We start from the raw sequence: 10014 nt of genomic DNA, 5'->3' as shown, positions 1-10014 counted from the left end.
TCTGTTTGCTCTGAATGTAACCGTATTTGTTCATTTCAGAAGAGTCCCCTTTTAATATTCTGACGAGAATGGTCCTTCCTTCTGCAGGGTGTCGAATGGTCTATTTTCACATATTTCGTGATATAATTGCATAAATGTACATCACGTGTCTAAGGTCAATCTAACAGTTATTTGTGTCTTTCCGCACAAAAGAACCGCGCCGAGGAGGAATCCTCCGATAAAACCCTCGCTTCATCGCAGGAGAATTTACAATCCCAAATTAACCTCCTAACCCCTTCAGTCGTTGGTCTACGGGGGGGGAAGCGAAGCACCAAGAGGAAACATTTCTTACACTGGACAGAAGACTCCGACGCCCCGAGGTGCGATGGTGTCACACTAACATCTACACTATCGTAGTCTCCAATTTCTGCGTATATTTTCTTTTCTCTAATTTACTTTTTATTGAAGTTCATCATCAAACAAGCATTTCCATAAGATGTATTTCAGATATTCTACATATATATCATATATGCCACAAATCTCCACATAATATTTATCTTATAGGAAAGAGAGGAAAGAAAGAACAAGCGTAAGGAGAAAACCGTGTACAAGTAGGGAGTGATCTTTTTTTTACAACATATTCATTGACTTGTGACGATAAAATCAGGCTTATGAGGTGTTATGTAGTTAAATCATTTTTCCCAGTATGAATCAAATTGTTCCAACTTATGATTAACAGATGTTGTTATCTTCTCCATTTTGTAAATGCCCATTGTAATTTCCATCCATGCGTTTAAGGTTGGGTTCTCCTATGATAACCATTTCCTAGTAAGAGTCTTTTTACCAGCCACAAGCAGTATATGTCATTAAATATGTATCTCTTTTCAACCATTCCTGAGGTATATACCCAAAATATATAGTCTTACTTTCTAAGCGTTTTTCACATTTAAAGATGTCATGTAGGGCATTGTTAATCCCACTCCAATAGTCTTTGATAACGGGGCATTCCCAGAAAATATAATAATGGTTTCCATTTTGATTTCCACAATTTCTCCAGTAAGCAGGGAAGTTACTATCATAATGCGATTTCTGAGAGGGTGTACTAAAATATCTTATCAAGTTTTTCCATCCGAACTCGCTCCATTCCTGTGAACTGGTACACTTCCATTGATACCTCCATATTATTATATCCTCAGATAGAATTATCCCTCTTTCCTTCTCCCATTTTGTATGAAGTCGAATGTGTTTTAAGATTTGACAAACCTTTATACAGGCTTGAAATGATTCTACTACCGTTATCCGAATTATATGCTTTTCTAAATAGCTCTATCAAATATGTTCTTGCCTTAGCTACATTTTAACCATCCTATTAACATATTGTCGCATCTGTAAATACCGATAAAAGTCTTGTTTTTTTCTAATAAGTGTCTCTTTTTAAACATTTCAAAACTGAACAGTGTTCCTTCTTTCATTATCTTGCAAAGAACTGTTATTCCTTTAGCTGTCCAGTCCTTAAATCTAGCATCCAGTTTATCCGGAGTAAAATCCGAGTCATATGCACACCATTTAAGAATTGCAATATCTCCCTCTAGTTTATATTCTTTTATAATAGTTTTCCATATTTTAAGAGTCAATTTCACCCATGGGTTATGAATAGTATTTATGTACCTTTATAGGTTGTTATCAGCCAAAATTGCTTGTATGGGGATGGAAATTATCCCCTCCTCAATGTTTCTCCAATCTCTAAGAGAAGGTAGGCCCCATCCACCCGTTTCCTTGGCTAATTGCAAAGTTTTGAGATTAGCTCTAGGCCCTTTACCTTCCCAAATATATCTCGATAACGTTTTGTTCCATTCATTGAATTGATTTTGATTAATATCTATTGGTAGTGTCTGAAAGAGATATAACAGTCTGGGCAGTGTATTCATTTTAATCGTTTCAATCCTTGAACTGAGACTTTAAAAAAAAGGGAATTAGGTTCCATCTTGTTATCTCTTCCTTATTTTTTTAAGGAATTCTGATAATTCTGATAATTCTGATAATTTTGTCAAATATTTTTACATAATGATGCCCAAATACTTGAAAGACTCAATTTTCCATGCCCAGGGATATCTACTTTCAATTTCTCTTGGTGGGCTATAGTTATATGAAAGTAATTGGGTTTTATCTATGTTGATATTGTATTCTGATAATTGACCATATTGTTCAAGGAATTGCATCAATTTAGGTAAAGAGTATATTGGTAGCCCTAGATAGATCAAAATGTCATCTGCGTAACAAGCCAATTTATGCTCTGTCCCTTTAATAGTAACTACCATCATATCTTCATTTTGTCTGATGGATTGAGCTAATGGTTCCAGATATAATGCGAAGAGTAGTGGTGACCATGCACAACCCTGTCTCGCGCCCCTTTCTAGGGTAAAACTATTTGATAAATATCCATTGAGTTTAATCCTAGCACTGGGGTTGACATATAGTGCCTGTATAATTTTAATAATTGTGTCATGGAAACCAAATCTATGTAAAACTCTGTAAAGAAAATTCCAGTTAACCGAATCAAATGCCTTTTCAGCGTCCATGCTTATCACTATTGCTTCGATTTTATGTTTTTTGTATCTGATCCATAATGTGAGGTGTCCTTCGTATATTGTCTTGAGTTTGGCTTTGTTGTATAAAACCTTTCTGATCGTTACGTATCAGTATGGGTAAAAAAAAACTCTTCTAATCGTTTGGCCATGATGGAGGTAAATAATCTATAATGTACATTAAGAATGGATATTGGTCTAAATGACCCACATTCCATTTTATCCTTGCCTTCTTTCGGTATAGCTGAGATTATCGCTTCCTTCCAGCTGGGTGGCATTTATGCCTTTCTTTAGAGCCCAGTTCACTGTGGGGAGTAAGATAGGAATTAACTCATTTTAAAATTCTTTGTACCACCTTTTCGTATACCCATCTCATCCTGGTGACTTGCTTAATTTAAGTCTACTAATTGCAACTGAAGTTCAGCTTCAGTTATGTCAGCAGTCATCATTCTATTTTGTTCTTCGCTTAAAGTGGGTAATTCTAGAGAATTCAGGAAGGTGTCAATTTGGGTTATGCGTACCCCTGGAACTTTGGAATATAGAGTTTTGTAAAACACTTCGAAAGCTTCTTGAATTACACTTAGCTTATTTTTATCATTTTTGTTCTTGGATTCCTAATTGTATGAATTGCTTTTTCTGCTATCTTTTTTTTCAGTTTCCACGCCAGTATTTTCTAGTGGAAGAGTCTAATTTTGGTTGTAATTGTGAATTTAAGTCTCTCCGAGGTCTTTCAACCCGAGACCTGCCACTCAAGGTAGATTCCTACAAGTTCGCCCCTCGCTTCATTGGCCCCTTTCCCATTGCTGAAGTAATCAGCCCTGATGCCGCCCGTCTCAAGCTCCCCTCCACTCTCCGCTGCATTCATCCCACCTTCCATGGGTCCCGCATCAAGCCTTTCAAGAGTCATCCCCTGTGTCCTATCCCCAAAACCCCCTCCTCCACGGCTCATCGATGGGTCAGCTCCAGTACCTTGTGGACTGGGAGGGCTACGGTCCTAAGGAGAGGTGCTGGGTCCCTGCCCATAACATCCTGGACCCCTCTCTCATCAGGGATTCCATCGCCAGCACCCAGCCCTACCTGCTGTGACGCCAGGAGGCGTCTGTGGGGGGGGGGGGGTTACTGTCAGTACCTCTAGCTGAACTCTGTATTTTTGTGTGTTTCCCCCCCCCCCAGCCGTCAGTCCGTGGTTTTGTTTTGCAATGTGCTCTTGTTTGTTTTCATGCCCCGTGTGCTCCTGTCTCCGCTCCTGCTCTACTCCAGCCCCTGTATTACTGAGTACTCCGTCTCTCACCTGTTTCTCATTATTACCTGTATTGCTGCCACCCGTGTCTCATTGTGCTTCACCTATCATCTGCCTCTCTGTTTATTGCTGAGTGTATTTCAGTCCTGTGTTTTACAGTCCTGTATTTTCCCAATCTACCTGCATATTCAAATCCCCTATGAATATTTTAATATTGATCTTATGAACTGGGTGTTCCATCTCCTGGTGTATCTGGTCGCCTAACCCTGGCTTCTATTCAGAACCCTGTATAAAACTCCCATCCAGGTCTCTGTACCCTTGACCACAAGGATTCTACATCTTCCGATCCCATGTCACCTCTTTCAAAGGATTTAATTTCAGTTTTAGGAGCAGAGCCAGCCCACCTTCTCTGCGTACCTGACTGTCCTTTCAATAACAACGTGTGTCATCGGATGTTAAGCTCCCAACTATGATCTCATTTCAGCCACGACTCACCAATGCTCAAAACATCATAACACCAATCCCCAACTGCGCTGTAAAATCATCCACCATATTATGTTTATGGCGTGCATTCAAATATAACACCTTCAGTCCTGTATTCGTGTCAGTACCTCCAGTTGAACTCTGTCTTTTTGTGTGTTCCTTCGTGGCCATCAGTCTGTGGTTTTGTATTGCCATGTGGTTTTGTTTGTTTTCATGCCCCGTGTGCTCCTGTCCCCGCTCCTGCTCTACTCCAGCCCCTGTATTACTGAGTACTCCGTCTCTCACCTGTTTCCCATTATTTCCTGTATCGCTGCCACCCATGTCTCATTGTGCTCCACCTATCATCTGCCTCTCTGTTTATCGCTCAGTGTATTTCAGTCCTGTGTTTTCACCTGTTTGTTGCCAGATTGTGCCAGTGAGTTTTCCTGAGCCTTTCCAGCATTTGTATCTGCACTCTGTTCGGCTGAATATCGACTCTGTCTGTTTCCCGATTCTGGTTTTTGGATTTCTCTGGATGTTTTGATCTCTGCCTGAACTTTGACGCCGGCGTTGTTTGCTGCTCGAGATCTGGTACTCAATTAATATCACTGTGTGCACAGTACTGGGTCTGCGATTGGATCCCTGCTCCAGCGACCTGACACTGAGGGCCTGTTTCTGAACTTCACTGCTCCATGGCTCTGCCACGCATTGATATTTACTGGGGAGAGAGAAGGGAACCAACAGTGAGGAATATTTAACATGTACTCTGCAGTTCTGGACACTGGCGCAATGTCAGTAGCTATACAAGTGACCTCAGGGTAACAGTCAATGGCACCTGTTCGGCCGGAGGTCTGTGACGAGTGGTGTTCTGTAGCAACCGGTACTGCGATCGCTGCTGTTTGTGATGTACATATAAATTACATGGACGAAAGCATAACTGCGTGCCTGGCAGGTTTGCTGAAAATACCAAGATCGCTGCTCTTGTGAACAGCACGGACGACTGGCAAGTGGTACATCGGGATATCGATCACTTTCAGATATGGGTCGAGAAATGGGAAACGGTGGTTAACAAGGCGAAATATGATATGTCTCACTTTCGGAGATCAAATACACAGGTAATGCAAGATCCATAACAGTGATTATACGCAGAGGGATCTTGGGTTGCAAGTTCATAGATCCGTGAAAGTAATCACATAGATTGATGGGGTAGTGAAGAAATTGCATGGGAAGTTCATCTTTCTTGTGTGGCTGTGATGGCCGAGTGGTTAAGGCGTTGGACTCGAAATCCAATGGGGTTTCCCCGCGCAGGTTCGAACCCTGCTCGCAGCGACTCTGCATGAATTGTTTTCCTTCTGCCCTAATGAAGAAGGTACAGGAGTCTCGAGACTCACACCTCCATGTCCAGGAACAGTTACTACCCCTCGCCCTTCAGGCTCTTGAACCAACTTCACTTGCCCCGTTGTTGAAATATCCCCACAACCTAAGGACTCACTTTCAAAGACGCTTCATCTCATAATAATGTCCCATTATTTATTTCTTTTTCATATTTGCGCAATTTGTTGTCTTTTGCGCGCTGGTTGAACGACAAACTGATGTGCTAGTTCACTGACTCTGTTATGGTTATTGCCTACGGATTTATTGAGTATGCCTGCGAGACAATGAATCTCAGGGTTGCATATGGTGACATATATGTACGTTGATAACAAATTTACTTTGAACTAGGTTCGAGAGTCGGGCAGTTGTTTTGCAGAGTTATATACTGCCGTTATACGGAACTGAAGTATCATATTCATTTCTGAACGCTCATACAGGAAGGATGTCAAGGCTCAAGAGAGAATGCAGAAGAGGTTTGCCAGGATGGTGCCTGGAATAGAGGATATTTTCCATAAGGAAGGTCTTACTAAATTCAGACGCCTTTTCTCTTTTTTTTTTCTGGAGTAGCAGTAGCTGAGGAGAGATCTTATTGAGGTTCACGAGATTACGAAATACATAGATAGACAACAGGTGCAGAAGTAGACCATTCGGCCCTTCGAGCCTGCACCGCCATTTTGAGATCATGGCTGATCATCTACTATCAATACCCGGTACCTGCCTTGTCCCCATATCCCTTGATTCCCTGATCCGTAAGATACCTATCTAGCTCCTTCTTGAAAGCATCCAGAGAATTGGCCTCCACTACCTTCCGAGGCAGTGCATTCCACACCCCCACAACTCTCTGGGAGAAGAAGTTTTTCCTTAACTCTGTCCTAAATGACCTACCCCTTATTCTCAAACCATGCCCTCTGTTACTGGACTCTCCCAGCATCTGGAACATATTTCCTGCCTCTATCTTGTCCAATCCCTTAATAATCTTATATGTTTCAATCAGATCCCCTCTCAATCTCCTTAATTCCAGCGTGTACAAGCCCAGTCTCTCTAACCTCTCTGCGTAAGACAGTCCGGACATCCCAGGAATTAACCTCGTGAATCTACGCTGCACTTCCTCTACAGCCAGGATGTCCTTCCTTAACCCTGGAGACCAAAACTGTACACAATACTCCAGGTGTGGTCTCACCAGGGCTCTGTACAAATGCAAGAGGATTTCCTTGCTCTTGTACTCAATTCCCTTTGTAATAAAGGCCAACATTCCATTAGCCTTCTTCACCGCCTGCTGCACTTGCTCATTCACCTTCAGTGACTGATGAACAAGGACTCCTAGATCTCTTTGTATTTCTTCCTTACCTAACTCTACACCGTTCAGAAGAATGCAACCAGTTATTTCCACCCACACGACTATGGCTGAAAAAATAAAATGACAGAAGAGACAGGGGTTAAGCTCAAATGAGATGTTTGGGCAATGTTTTTGGGTGCCTGGGGGTGGCGGAGATAAACATGAATAAGGTATTCAAGTGGCTCTCAGATAGTCATATGGATCTGCAAGTAATTGAATGATATGTACATTGTGTGCACAGAAGGGATTGGTTCAGCTGAATATTTGTTTTACAGTGTAATTAATTTAGCACACAATGTGGGCCGAAGGGCCTGCGCCTGTTCTGTATTGATATGTGTTCTATATACAAAATGTCAAAGATTAGAGTACAGTTAATCATTAAAAAGAAATATCTCAAATCGGGTTCCAGCTCTGAAATCGCTTGATTTGGGGTTAAAAAAAAGGGGGGGGGGGGAGTTTGTGCGGACAGGTACGAGCGACTTGGAGAAGAGTTGCAACTTTACTATTGGCGATATTGGCTGCAACTGGTCTCCTGTATTTAACAAGAACGGGAACTATGTCGTTAAGCCCGGTGTGTGACGGAAGGCCAGGACAGCATCAGAAGAAAGATGGGGAGAGGGTCGATGGCGATGGCGTCAACAGGAACTGCAGGTTGCTCAGTAAACGCACATAATTATTATTCCATGATCGCACACCGAGTACAATTTTATTGTGGCTGATCCTGGACACGGATCATCAATTTCAGTCAGCAACTAACACTGCGAAAACTTTAACAGTGATGCTCTCGGCTAGTAATTTGCGGCCACTGTTCGATGAGATGCACAGCAGGAAACAGCGGCTAAACCGTGCAATGTGAACATGGCAGGTTCACCCGCTAAAAACCGTTACTCTGGCGCGTGTTCTGCTAGATGGTCAAATTGCGTCCTTTACTGAACTCCAATGGTAAAAAAAGAGTTTCCAATATTGCCTTGCCAACTAGCCGAATGTAATGATTTGTGAGACGAAAGGAAAGATGTGTCATTGCTGCGGCTTGCGGGTGATTGTTTTCAGTTGACAGTATTCAAAATGGGCCGTAATGATTCGAATACACGCCGAAAATTCCGACCAATTGGATATTTTAAAGCATTATCCTAAGCAAAATAAGCTCATAGAAACGTAGAATTATAGAGACATCGCATTCCTAAGCCCCTTGGGAATTTAATGACATTGTGTTTTCCAGCCTGTGGAGTCTTTTCAGACTTACGATTCTCCATGAGATTATCTCCCATCCTATAACCGTCCTAATGTACCGTCTGTCTCGGTCATCCAAGGAGAACTTTCGTTGGAGTTCATTCGTGGTCGTTGAATTCTTTCCTGTGTGCGTAGAATACAGTTGAACTCAAAGCTTTAGATGTGTTTCCACAAGACCATAAGACATAGGAGCAGAATTAGGCCATTCAGCCCATCGAGTCTGTTCGGCCGTTTCATCATGGCTGATCATCCCCATGCACCTGCCCTTTCACTATATCGCTTGATGCCCCGACCAATCAGAAATCTAACAACCTCTGCGTTTAATATACCCACGGACTTGGCCTCCAGCGCAGTATGTGGTACGGCATTCCACAGATTACCATTCCTTCGCTAAAAAAAAAATTCCTCCTTACTTCCGTTCTAAAAGGTCGCCCCTCGATTCTGAGGCAGTGTTCTCTAGTTCTGGAGAGGAAACCAGAGGAAACATCCTCTCCACATCCACCTTATCTGTCCCTTTCAACATTCAGCAGGTTTCAATGAGATCCCCACGCATTCTTCTAAATTCCAGTGAGTACAGGCCCAAAGCTGCCAAACGCTCCTCATATGTTAACCCCTGAAGTCCCTGAATCATGCTCGGACACCTCCCCTGGTCTCTCTCCAATGACAATACATCCTTTCTGAGCTATGGGGCCCAAAACGATTGACAATACTCCAAGTGCGGCCTGACTAGTGTCTTATAAAGATTCAGCATTATCTCACAGTATTTTTATATTCAATTCCCCTTGAAATGAATGCCAACGTTGCATTTGCCGCCTTTACCACAGTCTCAGCCTGTGAATTAACCTTCTGGGAGTCTTGCACGAGGACCCCGAGGTCCCTTTGCACCTCTGATGTTTGAATTTTCTCCCCAATTATATAATAGTCTGCACCATTGTTCCTTTTAACAAAATGCACTCTGATACATTTCCCGAAACTGTATTCCATCTGCCACATTTTTGTCCTTTCTTCCAGTTTCTCCAAGTCCTGCTGCAATCGGATTACTACCTCGGTACTACCTACCCCACCACCTGACTTCGTATCATCCACAAACTTTGCCACAAAGTCATCAATCCCACTATCTGAATCATTGATAAACAATGTGAAAAGTAGCCGTCCCAAATACTAAAGAACACCACTGGCAGCCAACCAGAAAAGGCCTCCTTTACTACCACTCGCTGCCTCCTACCTGTCAGCCATTCCTCTATCTATAGGGATCCGTTAGTCTCGTGAGACCATAGATTTGCGCCTTGGAAGGTTTCCAGGGCGCAGGCCTGGGCAGAGTTGTATGGGAGACCGGCAGTCGCCCATTCTGCAAGCCTTCCCCTCTCCACGCCACCGATGTTGTCCAAGGGAAGGGCATTAGCCATACAGCTTGGTACCGAACAGAGCAATGTGTTGTTAAGTGCCTTGCTCAACGACACACACACAGCCTCAGCTGAGTCTCGAACCAGTGACCTTCAGATCTATATATTTCCTATAACACCATAAGAGTTTTCCTTGTTAAGCAGCCTCGTGTGAGGCATCTTATCAAATGCCTTCTGAAAACCCAAGTAAATTCACCACCTCTCCTTTGTCCACCCTGCTGGTTACTTCCTCGAACAATTCTAACAGATTTTTCAGGCAAGATTTCACTTTACAGAAACGATGCTGACTTCGACTTATTTTGTCATTAGTCTCCCAGTACCCTGAAACCTCAGCTTCGTTAATGGACTCCAACAACCCCCCAACCACTCAGGTTAGGCTAACTGGCCTATCATTTCCTCTATTTT

General features: G+C 42.7%; 1 non-coding gene across 1 annotated transcript; it reads left to right on the top strand.

The window, feature by feature from the left end:
- The first annotated feature begins 5513 nt into the window (after positions 1-5513).
- Positions 5514-5595, top strand: trnas-cga (transfer RNA serine (anticodon CGA)). The gene has a single exon. It is a non-coding gene; the product is annotated as a tRNA-Ser (tRNA).
- The last annotated feature ends 4419 nt before the right edge of the window (positions 5596-10014 follow it).

Source organism: Hemitrygon akajei, chromosome 24, assembly GCF_048418815.1.
Source record: "Hemitrygon akajei chromosome 24, sHemAka1.3, whole genome shotgun sequence".
Lineage (NCBI taxonomy): Eukaryota > Metazoa > Chordata > Chondrichthyes > Myliobatiformes > Dasyatidae > Hemitrygon > Hemitrygon akajei.
This window is presented reverse-complemented; position numbering and strand designations above follow the sequence as displayed.